Source organism: Planococcus citri, chromosome 3, assembly GCF_950023065.1.
Source record: "Planococcus citri chromosome 3, ihPlaCitr1.1, whole genome shotgun sequence".
NCBI lineage: Eukaryota > Metazoa > Arthropoda > Insecta > Hemiptera > Pseudococcidae > Planococcus > Planococcus citri.
The window spans coordinates 39,399,781-39,420,570 of NC_088679.1; the positions used below are offsets into that span (position 1 = coordinate 39,399,781).

General features: G+C 37.4%; 1 long non-coding RNA gene across 1 annotated transcript; it reads right to left on the reverse strand.

The window, feature by feature from the left end:
* Positions 1–5,346: 5,346 nt before the first annotated feature.
* On the reverse strand, positions 5,347–18,857 carry LOC135838440 (uncharacterized). Its single transcript, XR_010557412.1, has 3 exons — positions 18,765–18,857; positions 16,898–18,648; positions 5,347–5,361 (listed from the first exon to the last, which is right to left on the reverse strand). It is a non-coding gene; the product is annotated as an uncharacterized LOC135838440 (long non-coding RNA).
* Positions 18,858–20,790: the final 1,933 nt, after the last annotated feature.

A 20,790-nucleotide genomic window follows, 5' to 3' on the forward strand; every position in this document is an offset into this window, starting at 1 on the left:
AGAGGAATGTTTTGCCTCCGAGAGTGATAAGAATCAGGCAGAGAGTATGCAACCCGCGGATTGTAGAAAAGCCCAAGGCCATATTCATAGACGTTACTTAAGGGACACTTGGCTAAGTGGTGAATTTTGAAGCAATTTTTCCAGGCGTGATTGAATTTTTGAAATTTTGTTTCTGAATAAAAATAAATTGATAGATTGGACTCCGAAGTGTTGATTTATCATTTTAAAAATATAAAATTTTTATTCGTTCGTGAGAAAAATTGCATCAAAATTCACCACTTAGCCAAGTGTCCCTTAAGTAACGTCTATGAATTCGGCCCTTATTCTCCTCATCTGGGCGGCTATTACCGAAATATTTTTGCCTCCGCAATCTCCGCAATCGACGTAATGAACGTTGCAAATTATTGGCGTTATCTTGAAAAAAAAAAGAAATTTTAATTGTTGATTGGGCTTTTATAAACATAATTGTTACTCAAATATTAAAATAACAGCATTGACTGAAGGCAGGATGGCTCTGGTTTTTTTTTCATCGATGACGTCACTGTCATTGCTTTTGAAAGCTGTTTTCAAGCTTCACGTGAAGGCAGGATTGGCTCTGGTTATGATGTCACCGTTTTACACTCGTCCGCGGTGTGAATGTTACATTGCAGGTTTATTAAATTAATTTTTGCTTCAATTCTGCTATTTTATTCAATATATCGGACAGAGGTATTGCTGGGGGCTTCGCCCCCAGACCCCCATTTAATATAATCACTCCTTGGTGAAGCATTCAGTTGAAAAATGAAAATTAATAACAGAAAACAGAAAAGAAACAAATGTCAGTTTATAAAAAAAAAAAACCGGCCGACAGGCCACTGCAATCCTCCCTCTGTTTCATTAATCGCATTTTATAATATTTAAAAAAAATTCACCAAACCTTAACCAAACTTAACCAAAAAAACATCGATTCATCATAAAAAAATTTTTGGCCTCACCGGGAATCGAACCCACGATCTTCAGCACTACAATCCATCGCATCGAGCAGTACGCCACGAGGGCAGCTTGCCGAACCACCCATTTCAACGCAATACAGATCGCTAATCGCGTGTATTCATATAAACATTATGTAAACAAAGATATAATGACGTCATAAATATAGAGCCGATCCTGCTTTAACATAAAGCTTGTTTTCAGTGTTGGGGGGCGTTGTGTCCGCTCACCTCGGTTTCGCCTCGGTTGCGCGGGTCGCTTTGTTGTTCATACTATGTCCGTTTACTTCCCTCGGCCTTCGGCCTCGGTGAGTACAATTTTTTTATAAACAACCGCAGTGCTTCATACACGGTAATGTCTAGCCTCCGTCTGAACTTACCAAGGGGAGTAATGCTCATCGAATGAAATGTAAATTTTAAACGGCTCGGCTTCGCCTCGCCTAATTCGGCATACAATTCGAAAAATAATATTAATAAATTTATTCATTGTTTGAAAGCAAAAAAAAATAATTTAATTACATTTTCTATAAAAATTCAACTCGTAAAAATAAAAATCGCGAAAAAAATTTTTGAAAAAATTTGTGCCGGACGCGGGAATCGAACCCAAGACCTCTTGCACAGCAATCCGTTACCATAGCTATGCCGCCACAGAGGCAGCTTGCCGGTTTGCGTTTTTTAACCGTTTACAAGTTGTGAAACATGGACGAAAACTACCCCCCCACGCGCGCGCACGTATACGCGTACATACGTATGAGAAAAAACAATCAGAGCCATCCTGCCTTCAGTCATTTCCAAATAACGCACATTACGCTCAACACGGTTGGTTTTCATCGACGCAAAGGACGCAATCTTGTAACGTTCATTGCGTTCGATTACGTCGATTGCGGAGGCAAAAATATTTCGGTAATAGCCGCCCAGGACCGCGATTCGAAGGGTTCATTTTGATGCAAACCTCCCAATTTGAGTTTGTAAAGAATGCCTCTGCGCATTGCGCGAACTCGTCTCTTACCTTACCCCACTTACCAAGCGTACGATCATAATCGCGTGTGGAAGGTGGTTATCTCCTTCCACACGCGATCATGATGGATTAGGATCATACGTGTGGTAAGTGGGGTAAGGTAAGAGACGAGTTCGCGCAATGCGCAGAGGCATTCTTTACAAACTCAAATTGGGAGGTTTGCATCAGATATTTGCTTGAATTCCGATTGGAATCGCTGTCCAGATAGGGAATAAAAGGTCGATGCCAATTAGAGTAAAAAACTCGTTTTAGTTCATACTCTCATCACGCGTAGCGCTATTTTCAAAATATTTCCTCCAAATTTCAATGACAGTAATCTCTGGTTGCCAAAAATGCTGATTAATGAAGGAAATCATTTTGTTTTGTTTGATAACATGACAATTTTATGCAAATTCACCATTGCATGATTGTTATTATTCTATATCAAAAGTTAGGATGGGAGAAATTAAAGCATAATGAAGTAGTACAAATATATGTAGAACTTACATCTATTTGTATTACCATCATTTAAAGGAAATATTTCGATCAGTGTTGGTAAAAGTATATCAATAATTGATAAAATAGTATCATTGGCGATAACAAATGAGAAAAACAGTAAAATAATAAAATAAACAAATAAAAGAATTAAAAACACGCGAGTAACAGCAATATTTTAATGTAATTAGTCACAAAATTGGGGAAAAAAGGAGGAGTAAGGAGTTTTGATTTGGCAACACTCCAACTCCACTCCTACTCCTTTTTGAAACTGTGGGAGTACTCCAGCATAGGAGTATGGCTCCACACTACAGCATGGAGTGCTCCTACTCCAAGCATATACTCCTCAAAAAATCTCACTCCTTGCACTCCTTACTCCTACTCTTACTCCACTCTTGCAAAGTTGCAACACTGATTTCGATTGAAAAAGGAAACAGAAAAAGTGTGTACGACAGCAACGCTATTCACTGCAGTGATGAGAGTATGAACTAACTGCTCAGTGCAGCCACTATTCAAAAACAAAAAACAAGTTTTTCAAATTTTTTTGACTTGCCAATCTATTACAATATATATAAGTTGGTTTATCTATGGGATCTATAGTCTGTTCACCAAAAGAAGGGACAGGGATCGCGGAGCGGAGCGGAGGTGGAGGCCCGGAGGCCCCCGGAGGGTACCCTTTTTTTGCCTTGCTCCGGGAGCAGGAGCCGGAGCAAGAGGTACTTGAAATTTTTTTACTGGAGCCGGAGGTGGAGGCGGAGGTACTTACAAAAAAAAACCGGAGCCGGAGCCGCCGGAGGTATTTTTTTTCAAATAGCCGGAGGGGAAGGCTCAAAACCCCCCCTCCTTCACCTCCGTAGGCGGAGCTGGAGGGCAGGAGCCCCCCGGAGAGTACCCTTTTTGGGCCTTGCTCCGGGAGCCGGAGATGGAGCAAGAGGTACTTGAAATTTTTCAAGTGGAGCCGGAGGTGGAGGTGGAGGTACTCATGAAAAATCTCCGGAGCCGGAGGTATTTTTTTAAAAATTTTGGGAGCCGGAGCTGGAGGTGGAGGCACTAGACCCCCCCCCTCCGCGATCCCTGAGAAGGGACCGAGTCTAAACGGAAAGTTTTGTTTGTATTTTCAGCCAAATATTTGCGTTGCAATTTTCACTGAAAACCATTGACTATGCAGATAGATATATATCTATTTCTATATGTATAGTCAAAGCTGAAAGCTGAAAACGGGGTTTGTTATTCTCACATACAGTTAGCAACCTTATCTCTTATTCACGCTCAAACTCGTTCCTTTTTTACATACAAACTTACAAACATCAATCCAACATCCAAGTGCAAAATCGTAATCCTATTCGTATCGTCAAACATCAATCATTCCATCAATGGATGAACATAGCGGAATGTTTTTGGAATGGAAATTTGATGTAATTTTATTATTTTAATAAGTAATTATTATTACTAAGGTTAATTATTTTCGCTTAATTAATGCACTTCATACATATATTATTTCGATGCGGTTCCTAACGAGGGAATAGATGGTAGCAGAGAATATCCGATCCTACGAAGCTCTCAATGAAGTGTCCGCAATGATAAACAGTGAGTACATTTTGAATGTCTAATGTATCTCGTGTTCGTTCGACAAGTCAATCCGCCGTGTGTGAAAACGCTTCGCACAACAAATATGTGTCGCGTTTACAATTGTATGATCGCTTGTGCTCGCAAAACGGACAGAAATCTCCGCAAAATATCCGCTGAAATATTGCCAGAGAATCGCTAACGCGCATTTCAAGGCCAACGCTTCCAAGGTCATCGCAAAACGACGCAAAAACGCCGCTAAACGACTCAAGGTCATTGCAGAAAGCCTTGAATACATCTGAAAACGCTCCGAAAACACCGCAACACGCTTCAAGGCCACTGCCGAATGATTTGCATCGCATTTCAAGGCCACAGTTTCCAAGGTCACCTCTAAATACCTCGGAAACATCGCCAAATGTTTCAAGGTCAGTAACCAGTCTGATTTCACGGCCGTCATCGAATACATTGATCCCACGGTCACCAACTCGCTCAAGGTTGCCGCAACAATTTTCGTTTTCAAGGTCACCACCAAATATTACGATTTCAAGGTTGTTACTCTCGAAATCGCCGCTAGCAGATTCAAGGTCACATTTCTTGAATCCTGCATCGCTTGCAACGGAAGACAAGTTAAACAATACGAGTCTAACGTTGCAAAACTCCGCATCGTCGCCTGGAGATACGTTAAACGCTACAAATCTACAGTCGTCGATAACTGCAACGCCTACGTTTGTTGATAAGTTAATCGATACGAGTCTACAATCGCCAAACTACGCATTGCCGCCTACAGATACGTTAAACGCTACAAGTCTGCAGTCGTCGGTAACCGAAACACCTACGCTGAATCTGAAAACATCAGTGACCTTGACCGAAAAACGAAACGAATTCAAAATGCCTGATTCAATTGAGAAACAGGAGTTTGATATGTGGTTTACCAGCTTGACCTTGAACGTCTCAAAACTCGAATCCGAATTAACGAACAAAGCTACAAACACCGCATCTCTTGCTATTGCAATTGAAGATGTAAACAAAGACGTAATCCAAGTTGAGCAGTTCCGAAATCGCCCTGCTAACGACTACGATTACGCAATCGCAATTCCTGTTACTTTCAAGGCCAAAACTTTGGTACGCTCTGCAAATCGAATTATACGCAGTATGGAAGTAACAGCCGAAATAAAACCAACGCCACCGCCAATGAATAATGGTTGTACTCGACGAATTCCTGAATTAGAAATCTCGAAGTTCGACGGTGACATTACGAAGTATTGATCATTCGTCGAAATGTTCAAATTGAAATTCGACAATCTAGTGATACCGGACCGCGAACGCCTGCAACACCTGAAACAAAATACAATTGGTGAACCTCATCAACTCATCGAACAGGTCAAATTATTCGATTGTAATTATGCAGCTGCGTTCCAGAAACTCGACAAATCCTACCTCGACGCCGAAGATACAATAAGCGAATTGTACGCTCGATTAGAAAAGCTTACGCCAGCAACAAGCAATACAGCATCGTTGAAAGATACATTTATGCAACTCAAAAGTCTAATCACCGCGTTACGCAGTCACGGTCAAACGCTAACCGATTTCCCGCCATTACCCGATAAAGTGTACAGTAAATACCCGACGTTTATCATACATTAAGTTTGCGGTTCGACAAAGCTGGGAATTTTGGAATTTCAAGCTGTGGTTGGTAAACTGATCAAAATGCGAGCAAATATTCAAGCTACGCAAGCCGCATATTCGCCAGCAACGCCGCCAAAGCCAGCTACGACATCGGCCTTGACCTCGAACTTGTCAAGTGGGCTGTCTGCAACGCCGAAACAATCAAAAAAACAACCAACGAAAAGGCCAAACGAAGTACCGACAGCTCCTGAGCCCCCAAGAACTAACCAAACGCCAACATGTATTTTCTGCGACGCTTTGCATTACAGCGCTCAATGTCCGACTTACACTAAGCTCGACGTACGCAAAGCGAAACTCAAGGACAGATGCTCCCTGTGTTTAAATCGGGAACACCGGAAAGCCCAATGCGAAAAATCGATGTGCTGTTTTTATTGCAAAGCGACACACGAGCATCATTCCTGCATTTGTCCGAAGCAGTTTGGTGTCGTCAGTAACGCAGAACCGCCGCCACGTACGCCCGAAGGTACGCCAGAGACCCGCTCTGTGAACTTCGCTCAAAAGCATTCCGGAGCGCATATGACAGTGATGGTCACGATTATCAATCCGAAAATGCAACGAAAATATCTGGTGCGTACGCTATTTGATAATGGCTCCAAAGAGACGTACATCGCTGAGTCTGCGGCCAAACAAATGGGAGTGCAGCTCTCACCGTTCGTCCCGTTACCAGTGAACGTTTTTCAAGGAGAAAAACCAGTAACGATCCACTCAGCCACAACGACCTTCATTGTTACGAACAATAGCGAGTTCAAGGTCAACGTTGTTGCCGACACCGCGCCAAAACTTCCACAAGCAGTCCAGTTATTCGATTACGACGAGTTCCTAACGACTCAACCCGATCATCGATCCACCGAATTCGTCGACCAGGGAGTGAGTTTCCCTATCGAACTTCTCATCAGATCCGACTATTTTTACAACTTCATCAAACCAGAAAAACGCGAAGTCGTCGCTGAAGGCCTGTACGTTATGCACACGCCGTTTGGTTCCATTCTAGTTGGAAGAAAAAGCGACCAACGAAAAGTACAATCGATTCTGTACCGAATGACGCCAGCCAGAGCAGTCACCGAATTATGTTCGATGGAATCGATGGGAATCAAGGACATGCCGATATCTGCCATCGACGAAGAAGAAACCGCTCTCACTCTGTTCTACGAAAGCATAACAGTGGTCGACAGCCGATATCTAATACGATTACCGTGGCGCGAATTTCCTCCACCGCTACGCGACAACTTCGGAATGGCGATCGGACGATTAAAATCGCTGCTCCGTAAGTTCACCGCAAAAACCTTCGAACAATATCGCTCGATAATCGATGAACAAATTGAGTCTGGCATCGTCGAAGAAGTCGAACCGCCAGAACCAGGAGGTAATTGCCACTATCTACCTCACCACGCCGTATTTACACCAGAAAAATCCACACCGCTGCGCATAGTATTTGACGGCAGCGCAAAAACCAAAACCGAACCATCGATCAACGACATGATTTACAAAGGAGTAAATCTGCTTGCCAAAGGTTGCACACTACAAATCAGATTTCGACTTCATCCGATTGCGTTAGTCAGCGACCTTGAGAAAGCATTTCATCAGCTGTTATCCGATCCAAAAGACCGCGATTATTTGATGTTCCTGTTTGTACATGATCGATCGAAACCAGCCAGCGGTCGTAACCTACGCTTTCTCTGGTTCCTGAGCTACGTGTTTGGTATTATCGCTTCGCCATTCACGCTGCAAGCAACGGTAAAATATCACCTTCGACAGAATCCGAACGAGTTTTCGAAGCAGATTGAAAACGACATCTATGCCGACAACATTTTAACTGGTTTTCAAAGGTGTGAAACTGGTGAATCATTCTACGAAACCTCAGTCGAAGTTTTCAAAAAATGTCAAATGAATTTACGAAAATGGGCGAGTAAGGATAACGAACTCCGCCTTCGATTCGAGCAACCCGACAGATCCGCCGCTATCTCCATACTTGGTCTTGTGTGGAATCAGTACACCGATACTCTGAAAATTCAACTGATCGATGCAACCAACGATGCTATACTGACGCTACGAACAGTGGTCAGTGTCGCAGCTCAGTTCTTTGATCCATGTGGTTATTTTTCGCCCATCTTGGTCAACGCGAAAGTATTTCTACGCGAAATTCATCCGGATTACAATTGGCCATTGGGATGACCACTTGACCTTGGATCACCGCGAATGTTGGCAAGTCATCGAAAATGAGCTACGAAAGACAACTGAACATGGCCTACCTCGATTTCAATGCGATGTTGAAGACGACACCGCTATGCTAGAATTACACCGTCAAAAATCAAAATTAATTAAATGGATTTTTGACAGAAAATGTTGAAATTTATCGATTTTCTTATTTTGAATGTATGCAGATCAATTTTGGACTCGATAATTACTCGATATATTCGCGAACAATTAACCAAAAATTAATTTAATGAATCGAGTCGTTTGCGAATGATTCACAAAAAATAATTAACCCTTTGTGGAGCAATTGAAGAATACTTGACCAATTTTCACCAAATTTTGTGTATATGCTGTTCAAAGGTACCAATTTCAGTATAGACTTTGAAAAAAATCTAGGTCAATTTCTCACGAAGTTTGAGGGGGTGGTTACCCATCAAAACCACTGCGCCACTGGGTGTTGAAAAAATACATATGGAAACTTAAAAGTCATAAGTTAATGAACTTTGAAATGAAAAGAAAACGTTAAAAATGAAGAAGTAACGATAAAAAACGATAAAAGAAACTATAAAAAATGTTAAAAACCAAGAAAAACCAATAAAAAACATTGAAAAAACTGTAAAAAATGTTGAAAAAAATGATAGAAAATTTTCTAAAACTAAGAAGAAACGATAGAAAATGTTGAAAGAAACGATGAAAAACATTGAAAACTAACAAGAAATGATGAAAAACATTTTAAAAAACCATAAAAAAACATTAAAAACTAAGAAGAAACAATGAAAAAAAATTCAAAAAAACCATAAAAAATGTAGAAAGAAACAACAAAAAATGACAAAAACTATGAAGAAACGATAAGAAACGTTGAAAGAAATGATAAAAAACATTAGAAACTAAAAAGAAACCATAAAAACATTAAAAACTTGAAAGAAAAAAACATGATAGTAGGTATCATTTTGACACTACTGGCGCAGTGGTTTCATACTGTGACTCATGTAAAACTACTCAGTAAACAAAATGTAATCAACTATTTGTTCTAAATTTTACTTTAATTGCTCCTTAATATCATAAAGTTGATGAAAATAATAACTGTTTCCAGTTTTTATTTCATTTTATAACATTTTTGTTGAAAATTAAAATAACCAGTTGCTCAGGATCACTTTTTCAAACACTGGTGATAAGAAATTCACATAGACCTATTAAAATGGACCCTACCACGACCCTCTTCATTTAACAGGCCGGAACCGCTAAATCTGGCAACAATGTTATCAGGCCCAAATCACGCCAAAGATAACATGCGTTTAAATGGGCCTGATAGAATTTTAAACTGTTTTTCGTTAAATAATATTTTTGTCAGCGATTTTATGAAAATTTTGTTGTATAAGATCGAAAGAGAATAACATTTGCAATCGAATGGTGTACTCATTGTTGAATTTTAGTCAATTTACTATTAATCAACTCGGAATGTGTGTAAAATGATTGTTGGGTGTCCTCTTATTATCACTAATTGCACCGAATATTTTCATTCAAATTATATAAAACTATATATCATTGGAAAGAGGATAAAAAACGCTACATTTTGAACAATACGAGTTTCAAGTAATCTGTCATAGTTTTGAGAAAATCTTCGATTGAAAATTCAAATTCAATTATTTCAAATACTGTAACAAGTGACTCAACACTTATAGTACTCAAAAGGTAGCATTTTTTATGCTCTTTCCAACGATATATAGTATTGTATAATTTACATGAAAATAATTGCTACAATCTGTGCTAATAGCGGACCTTCAACAATTGTTGTACACATTTTCCCTACTAATAAGCTTACTTACGAAGTGAAATTCATAAGTACATATACCATTCGATAGAATAATTAATTTTCTTTCGACCATGCTAAAGAAAATTTTAGTTTAATGTACCCCATAAAAAGAAATTAACGAAAAACGTCAAAAATGTACATTTCGCCATAACAACAATGCGTTATCTGGGCCTGATAATCGTAAAAATGCGGCGTTGCCGTTAGCAGCGGTTCCGGCCTGTTAAATGAAGAGGGTCGTGACCCTACATAACAGAAACATTTTTTTTGGTACTTAGCGCACTCTAGTGAATGGTTCAGAGGTGGTTTTGTTGTGAAATCATGTCTAGCAAACCAGTAAAAAAATAAATAGTAGGTGGTTTCACTGTGATACCACTGCGCAACAAAGGGTTAAGTGAAAAGTTCAATTCGTTCGTGAACGAGTCACTTATACAAATTGATTCGCTCGCGAATGATTCACTAATACGAATCAATTCGTTCGCGAATGATTCATCAAAAATTAAGTAAATGAATCGATTCGTTCGCGAACGAGTCACTTACACGAATCGATTCGTTCGCGAACGAGTCACTTGTACGAATCGATTCGTTCGCGAACGAGTCACTTATAGGGGATTTACAAAATTGCTGCATACCTCTCTGCCGTGAACGTGAGAGTGCATACAAACGTGAAGTTGTACTACTGCATATACAATTTCATGTAAAAATGCAATTGTTTCGATTATTCGCGGGTTCGGGTGAACAATTATATGGTCTCGAATGAAAGACGATGAAATTCCCTATCGATTGATGTTAAATTTTCATCATTTCGTGTAAAATTAATGATTTAATGAATACTTCAATTTACCGATTTTTCTTGCTAGGTATATATGTCAACTTTACACTAAAAATACTCGGAAATTTTCAGTGGACACATATGTGTTTTATTAATTCAAAATGTTCGTAATTTTATCCTCTTTAAGATGGAGTTTTACCGAAAGTTCTACCTTTCACCGTTCAAAAGTTTTTAAAGTTTTAAGTTACGAAAACAAGCTACAAGCAGTACGTTTTGAACTTTGAACTAAAATTACTCAAAATTTTCAGTGGACACGAGGCTATTTTAATACAGCAAAATGTTCGTAATTTTATCCTCTTTAAGATGGGTGTTTACCGAAAGTTCTAACTTTCACCGTTCAAAAGTTCTTGAAGATCAAAGTTGTGGAAAGTAGTTTCAGATCAACATTATGTAACTGATAACAGTGATGTGATACATGATAGCACAATTATGACTACTTTCCGCAACTTTGATCTTTCAGAACTTTTGAACGGTAAAAGTTAGAACTTTCGGTAAACACCCATCTTAAAGAGGATAAAATTACGAACATTTTGAATTAATAAAACACATATGTGTCCACTGAAAATTTCTAGTATTTTTAGTTTAAAGTTGACATATATAGCAAGAAAAATCGGTAAAAAGTAGAAGTATTCATTAAATCGTTAATTTTACGCGAAATGGTAAAAATTTAACATCAATCGATAGGGAATTTCATCGTCATTAATTTGAGACCATATAATAGTTCACCCGAACTCGCGAATAATCGAAAAAATTGTATTTTTACATGAAAAATTGTATGCATTAGTATAGCTTCACGTTCGGTATGCACTCTCACATCAACGGGCCAGTGTGATACCACCCGCCACAACCGGTTTTGTAAATGCCCTATTGTCGTGTACATAGTACACGAGTATGCCGTTAGGCGCGCTATTTATCGAACTGTGTCTGTGATCCTAGTTTAAGATGTTGTTATAAAGTTGTTAATAAACCATCAAAATGGTAAGATGTTCGCGTACTTATTTCGCTTATTAATTCGCAATTAACAATAATTTGCTCGTGAGAATTCTATTCTCTCGACATGGTAGCAGAGAAGTAACGATTCAATTTATCCGCATCGCGAAAATTCTAGTTTTAATTAGTTTTTTTTCGTAATCAATGTGACACTCACTTTTCGCACCACGTGTTTGTCAACACATCGCATTTCGCTATTCGCTTTCCGCTTTATATCCTGTCGCTATTATGGATATAAAATTCGCTCAATTCGCCTTTTAATTTCGTTCCAATTCGCTATTCGCTCAAAACCGACTATATCCTGTCGCTACTATGGATATAGAAGTCGCCGAATTCGTCATGTGGCTTGATTGCCTCAAAGAATCAACTGAAAATGTGTCTTCACTCATCAACGCTTCATCGATTGACATCGCTTCCCTTCAACTCGCTTTCGATCAACTTTCTGTCGATATTCAAGAAGTTGACCACTGCCGCTCATCGCTAATCAAAAGTAAGAATCCGCCATCCGATATCACGCTCGCTTTACCGTTACTGATAAAAGGTAAACATCTCGTTCCAACGGTCAAACGTTTACTCGCCAACACTGGTCATTCCATCGCTCCGATTGAAAATTCAACACCGATACAAGGTAATAATCATCATTCATCGTCATTTTCGCGTCCATCCGATCAGCAAACAGCTGAAGTCGCCTCCTCGAATGTGTTATCCGTTGTATTCAAATCATCTGATGAAATATCACCGTCAGCTGAAGCCAACCAGTGCTATTTATCAATCGATTCTCAACCCATCAATCAACATCCGTTAGAAGTCGCTTCATCGTTCATATTCGATCAAACATCCGCTTCAAACAAACCAGAAAACGCTAATCTCGCTCCTCTCACTGTATATCCGCTTGAATCAACTTCACCAACTTCGGTTATCATCAAAACGAATCATCATCAGCAGAATAAGATCGAAAAACGCGCTCCGGACAAATTAAAGTCCATTATCACGCCGCTATCACTGTCAGTAAGTTGCAATTTGGCATCAGATCAACGTGATCTTCAATCTGTTTCTTGTGTAAAAACGTCATCGGTCATTTCATACTCTTACTCAGGTAATGAGTTTAATTTCAAACATTCTCGTTTCAAAGTGCTTTTATCGAATATTGTGTCCTTTGTGGATCATTTTAAAGATCGTGATCGCGCTTATCATCGTTTAATGTACGTTTTTGCGTAATTAAAAAGTGTTTTTACTTTTTATACACATTAATTTTGTTTATTTTATCATTGAATTTGTTTCAAAGTTTATTTCTTAAGAATTCGCTCATTGTTTACTCATTTTATCAATTAATCATTTAGTTTTATTTAATCGAAGTTTAATCTGTTTCAGTTTTAAGTTTGTAAGCTGAAATTCAATTCAAATATTATTGATGTTTTTTGCCGCTAGTTTTATCATTGATAATATTATTCAATAGTTTATTTCAATAGTTTTATTCTCATTAGTGATTAGTTTCAAGATTGTATTCGCCAATCGCCATTTGTGTTTTAGTTTATCATTTTATTCAATAAGTGTTTCAGTTTCACTGTTCGATCGATGTATTTTTTTTTCAATTTTCAATTTTTTCATTTTCGCATGTTCATTTTTGATCAATTTTTTGTGATTTTTTTTTTTCGCTTAGAATTTTTTTTTTTTCTCGCTTTCCCCCCAGTGTCGTGTACATAGTACACGAGTATGCCGTTAGGCGCGCTATTTATCGAACTGTGTCTGTGATCCTAGTTTAAGATGTTGTTATAAAGTTGTTAATAAACCATCAAAATGGTAAGATGTTCGCGTACTTATTTCGCTTATTAATTCGCAATTAACAATAATTTGCTCGTGAGAATTCTATTCTCTCGACACTTATACTAATCAATTTGTCAGGGGTGCTAACCTTAATTATTTTAATTAAGGTTACGGTTTCACTCCAATTTTTTTGTTGACATTTTTCGGTTTTGATTTCAGTTTCGGTTTTGAAATTCAAAATTTCGGTTTCAGTTTGGGTTTCGGTTTTACTCACAAAAATTCCAGTTTTGGTTTCGGTTTTCGGTTTTTTTGGGTTTTACATATTTTTTAAAAAATTTCTTCGCAACCCAAACAGCAACAACCAAGGACCGAATTTGTTAGGTTCAGTTCATTATATTTATCAATTTCCCTGGATTTCGACTTTCGAGTCTCAAAAGTCAAAAATTAGAAAAAATCTCCCCAAAAAATTTAAAAAACCGAAAAAAAACCCAACAGAAAACCTTAAAAAACCGAAAAAAACCCAAACTGAAAACCGAAAAAAACCGAAATAAATTATATCGGTTTAGGTTTCGGTTTCACTCACGCTGCTTCATTATTTTCGTTCTGGTTTTTTACGGTTTTTAAAAAACCTATGAAATTTCGGTTTTTGTTTTCAGTTTGGGTTTGAAAATGGCTAAAATTATGGATCTTATTTGGGTTTGGGTTTGGGTTTTCGGTTTTTTGCGGTTACGGTTAGCACCCCTGCAATTTGTTCGCGAATAATTTAGTAACTATTGATTAACTCGTTCGCGAATGATTCACCAAGAAATCAATCAATTTATTTACTAAATTGCCAATTGTTCGTAAATGATTCAATTCGATTATAAACAGATCAATTGCTGTATAAAAATATTTCAAAAAAAGTGAATCAATTCGTTCCTAAAAAAATGTTATTCAAAGAAAAGTCGGTCTTCTCACGCTAAATGCGTGAGTGTTTTTTTCATTTCTTTTCCCTGTGAAATAATAGTATATAACCGTGATAAATATCCGCTGTTGCTGAAATGTATGTAAGGAATGGAAAAATGCACGATTGGACACGGAGTCGGAAATTTGGCAACATTGCTCGAGTGCCGCTGCCGTGCGACGATGTATGGCGTTGCCGAATTTTCGACAATACCGGTTTTTGTTTTTGCACAGTGCAACAATTTTATGTGTTGTTGCCTTCCCTATAATGCACTGGCGACTACTCTCTAAATTTAAAGCAGTCAAATTTCACTGCTTAGCAGTCACGACATTTTGCCTTTTTAAAGCAGTAGTTTTTTTTACTGCAAAACAGTGAAAAAAACTACTGCTTTTTCGGAAGGATTCGTATGACTTGGAGTTTTTCATCTTCGCCCGGTATTCGGGATCACTCGGGTATGATATGAACATTCAAATTCAACAATTTCAACATTATTCATATCCTATTGATGTAATATACGTTATTACATATTTCTTGATCTTGATTCTTGCCTAATAACATGTAGGTATTTTGGATTTAGAATTTTGATTTGAAATTTGAGTCATCGACTTGTTCTTACTTCTTAGCAGCAAAAAAATTACAAAAACAAAACAGTCACTGAGTGAATCATGAATCTGAATGTTTTCGTTTTTAATATAGCCCAGTCAAATTACGATTTGACCCGGACATAATTGGGATCAAAGGTTTTTTTTGCGAATATTGTCTAGGATGGTGTAGTGAACAACATACTAAAAGCCCCCGCCCGTACCCCTTGAGCTAATCCCCCCACAGTGGATCAAAGCCCCCCAAAATCCGTTTTTTGTCAAAAAATTACTTTTGAGGAAAATGAGCACTGATTATTTAATCTCTCCTCAAATACCTATCAAATGAGCTATCAACCAACTCCCTAGCCCCAAGGGGGGTGCTACGACCCCTCAAAGTGATGTGATTTCAATTTCATGACTTTGGGTCTTGAAACCTGTTCTAATCGATCAAATAAAGTCAAACTTGGGGAATGAGATTACTTTGGGACCTCAAGTCGACCCCTAGGGTGGGGGAGGGTCAAATTCGAAAATTACGGTAAGGTCATTTTTTTGGAGGGCCATAATATGGTCCCAAATGAATGAAAATGGTCCAAAATCATATCATTGGTCAGTACTCCCATTGTGATCAACATATCCAAATTTCAGCTTCCTAGGTCATTCCCACTCTATTTAAGGCGGAATTAAGGTGGAAAACCCCTCATTTTACCCCTATTTTCGGTTTTTTCCTCCTCAAAAGAAGTGGGGATGACCTAGGAAGCTGAAATTTGGATATGTTGATCACAATGGGAGTACTGACCAATGATATGATTTTGGACCATTTTCATTCATTTGGGACCATATTATGGTCCTCCAAAAAAATGACCTTACCGTAATTTTCGAATTTGACCCTCCCCCACCCTAGGGGTCGACTTGAGGTCCCAAAGTAATCTCATTCCCCAAGTTTGACTTTATTTGATCGATTAGAACAGGTTTCAAGACCCAAAGTCATGAAATTGAAATCACATCACTTTGAGGGGTCGTAGCGCCCCCCTTGGGGCTAGGGAGTTGGTTGATGGCTCATTTGATAGGTATTTGAGGAGAGATTAAATAATCAGTGCTCATTTTCCTCAAAAGTAATTTTTTGACAAAAAACGGATTTTGGGGGGCTTTGATCCACTGTGGGGGGATTCGCTCAAGGGGTAGGGGCGGGGGCTTTTAGTATGTTGTTCACTACACCATCCTAGACAATATTCGCAAAAAAAACCTTTGATCCCAATTATGTCCGGGTTCACCCATTTTTTTCCGCTATTTGACTGGGCTAATAATAATAATGTTGTAATTTGGTATCGTACACATACACATTACATACATAGAGTATCATTTTTTTCAATGCCAAAAGAAAAAATAAATTACTACCTACTCCATTGAAAAGGAGAAAGGAAAGGACCAAAGTAAAATACATAATATACCTACATAGTACATAGGTACTCTTATTGATTAATAGTTAATACAAATTCAAATATCATACTGGAAATTGGAATATCAACTCTCAGTCTCAAGCTTCAACGTGAGTTAAACTATACATCATAGGTGCCCTTCTTACCATCATGATTATCAAAATACAACGTTAAAAGATGCAAAGATTTACGATTTTCATTTTTCAATTTTCATTTCCACATTTTTGGATTTTAATTTTTCAACGCTGGGCAACGTAATTGAATTGACTGAAATGGCGCACCAAAAAATCTTTACATTTAAAAGTAAAACATGAACATGTACATTTTTGATTTTTCATATTTTATTTCCATTTCCATTTAATTTCATCATTCATGACGAGTTGAAAGACGTAAAATTAAAACTGCATAGCGGAAAGTGGTCAAATTGTGTTATCATGTGTTATCAGTAAGTTATAGTTCTGATCAGTAACCACTTTTCGCAACTTTGATCTTCGAAAACTTTTGAACGGTTGAAGGTAGAGCTTTCGGTAAACAACCATTTTAAAGAGGATAAAATTACGAACATTTTGATGTATTAAAATACCTATGTGTCCACTGAAAATTTCGAGTAATATTAGTTCAAAGTTCAATACTTACCATCCGCAACTTGTTTTCGCAACTTAAAACTTCCAAAACTTTTGAACGGTTGCATGTAGAGCTTTCGGTAATAGCTCATTTTAAAGAGGATAAAATAACGAACATTTTGCTGTATTAAAATACCTATGTGTCTGCTGAAAATTTCGAGTATTTTCAGTTTAAAGATGACGTACGTAGTATGCCAAAATCAGTAAAATAAACGTATTCATAAAATCGTTATTTTTACGCGAAATGATAAAAATTTAACACCAATCGATAGGGAATTTCATCGTCTTTAATTTGAGACCTCATGAAAGTTCATCCGAACCCGCGAACAATCGAAAAAGTTGCATTTTATACACGAATAATTGTATGCATACGTATGATAAGATAACATGTTTATCCATTTTTTGGATGTGCAATGGCGGCTGTCCTTACCCCTTACCTACGGAGGTAACGCCAGCAAAATGCTCACAATTTTATCAATTGAGATTGCTCTTGGAGGAAATCCCGGCTACGGGCGTGATGACACCACAAACTCGACATTTTGTTTACCAAACGAATTAAGGAATTATACTTACCTAAGCAATCGTAAAACATTAATGGAAAGCTATTACTGTAAATGAGTCAAATAAATACCTAATTAAATACTTAATAATAGACCGACACTCTTTGATGCAATATATTTGTAATTTTCATTTTTTCGAAATATATTCATTACAAATTTGTTACTAAAAAACTGTCTACTATTCTGTCTACAATCACTAATACTAGCACAATGAGTACCTATTCTGTTACATTTTCTGCACATCCGGCTCATCATAATCTCCTGTTACGATGAATAAAGAACCATCGCTTTCCAGTCTTTTTTTAGTGATTACAGTTCCTTTGTCATCTGCATTAATACCATAGTTAGTTCCGCCTTCTTTGACGAATGTATAGGGTTTATGTTTGAAGAACGTGATGTACGGGTATGAACCATTAATTTTTTTATATCGACAAAACTGATCCTCTGCACTTTTCAAAATTGGTGATCTATACACATACGAGTATAGCTCGCTATCATCATAAGCTATAGTATAGGAAACGAAAAACCAGGGCTCACGTTGGACTCCGTTCATAACTGTGATCGAAAACTCTGTCGTATAAGAAGATACATATGTATCTTCTAAGGATGAAATGATGACAAATAATAAAAAAGATACTTTCATAATGGTTAGTAGACACAATTATTGCAATAATTCTAAAATGGCTACAAAATCTGATTCTTCTTACTCACGTAGTAATAAAGCGCGGTCACATAAGCAAAGCACTGACGACAACTGAGCACACTGAACCGAGAATACAATTCAGTCAACGAACATAGGTATTTATATTTTTTATAAAAAGCAAACGAGAAGTAGCACCCTGGGTTCATCCAATGATCCAGTAGGTTGTTCGGTTTTCTATAACCCTCACTACTCTGAAAACTTGTGTGAGTTTTGTCTATTTGAAGGTCACATGATGGTACGCGTACCTCTTGTTTGTAGGTATTCGTTGGGTTCAATGACTGAGCAAGCCAGCTCCTTTATATTAGGAATTTTGTTTTGATGTTATCTTACCTAAATCATACCACATAACTTTACTGTAACCTCCTCCGCTGCGGCTCCTCCTTTCTGTCATTATAAAACACCAAGAATGTAGAATGCTATTAAGCTGCTGTTAACTGGTTTTGAACCGTTTCGTTTCCATGGCAACTCGTTTTCACCAAGCCAAATCAACATTGGAAGCCGCTAGACAAAGAAGAACAATTTAGCACTGCAAACCTGCATGTAATGATCTTGTCTCGCATCTTAATCCATTCACATCAATTAACCATCTAAATAAGAATGATCAATCATTAATGTACCTTGTTCAAATGTGTATTTTTTTCTTTTTTTTTTTCATCAGATAACAAAAATGCAGGAAGTAAAACAAACATTTTGAGAGCGTAACTCTGTTTGATTTACAAAAAAAAAAAACAACTGCAGTGAGATTGAAATACTTGACAAAATTCTGTTAAAACGAAATATCATTGCCATGCATAACGCATAATTCCAAATGCTCTTGTAGTTCGGCACCACCAGGGATGCGGAGCGGAACTGAACCGGAACGAACCGGAACGCTAAACCCCTAACTTTTGGGAGAATTTTGGTGGAGCGGAACGGAACCTGGAGCAACTTTCAAAAAATATGCAGGAGCGAAACCGGAACCGAACCGGAATAAAAATTTGGGTTTTTAAAGCTCCGACCTAACAAACTTTTTTGACCTTTAATGAACGATTTTCAAGATTATAGTGTGAACAAAAGGTGTTTTTGCTGAAATTTTACCTCAATAAACTAGAAAATTGTAAAAAGACATGGTAAATGACATGAAAAAGACCATTTATACAATGTACTTTTGGAACAAAGCTGCAATTTTCAGCGATCAAAATTCAAATTTCTCATGTGAGCAGTGAGGTGGACTTTAAATTTCATTAAAACGCGCCTAATTCAACCATTTTTTTAAAATTTCGGGTATTTCAACATTTTCAACTTCAATTTTTGCTCAGAACATGAAAATTCTGATGTACTTTGAATGCAACCTTCTCTAAAACAAAAAAGAAAAATCGGAGCGGAACGGAACGCTAAACCGGAACGGAACGATATTTTTGAGCGGAGCGGAATGATGTAGGAACCCGGAACAGAATTATTTTTCATGCTGGAGCTGAACCCTGAACCCGGAACGAAATTCATTCCGCTCCGCATCCCTGGGCACCACCACTGAACGAACGCTAAAATGAATCCTATACGAGTCAGTTATCAGTTCAGTCTGTGAAGGTAAACAAATAACACTCAACTTCGAATTTCAAAATGATTTATCTACCAAAGTACCGATGATTATTCACTTAAATTCTGCGGAATATAGCTTTTAAAACTTAACTTGTTGTATGTTGTAAGTATGATCTTTCGAAAATACGCCATGCTAATTGAATAAAATTGATGTTTCCAAGTTCAAAGTTTTTCTCCTACAATATTGGCATGTTCCAAAGTACATATATTATTACACTGTATTAAAATTGCAGACGAAGCTGCGTGAACACAGGGGTGTTATACATATTAGTGTAAAAATATATCAAAGTGAAGTTTGAACTCTATCTAATAAAAATTGAATGGTAATTAATGCTGGAATTTTGTAATTTATTGCATCATGTAGATTGTAGAGCGTGAAATGCAGATACGAGTAATTGTCATCACACTATTGAAACACCTATACATATCACATATGTCCACTCCATTTTGTCTTACGATACGATACAATGAAATAATACTTGGAACTTGTCAGCCTTTGAGTACCTATGTAAATATACTCAAAGAGGAGAGCAGACTTTGAACTTGAATAAAACTTGAGTGGTAAAAGCTAAGAGCTAAGCTAGGATTCTCCATGTAAATCAATGAAATCAATAATCATTATTCATTGTAGACAATTTTACACTATTAAAATACTTATGTGCCCACTTCAGTCAATGTTTTCTAAGTATTTCTTAAATTTTATTTTAAACGAAAATACAATTTTTTGTACGAGCGTCTAGATTCATTTCCGTGGCGGGGTGTAGTGGAATTTTTTTTTCTGGACTTGGACGTTTTTTCGTCTTGGGATAAACATGTTATCTTATCATAGGTATGCATACAATTATTCGTGTATAAAATGCAACTTTTTCGATTGTTCGCGGGTTCGGATGAACTTTCATGAGGTCTCAAATTAAAGACGATGAAATTCCTTATCGATTGGTGTTAAATTTTTATTATTTCGCGTAAAAATGACGATTTTATGAATACTTTTATTTCACTGATTTTTGCATACTACGTACGTCATCTTTAAACTGAAAATACTCGAAATTTTCATTAGACACATAC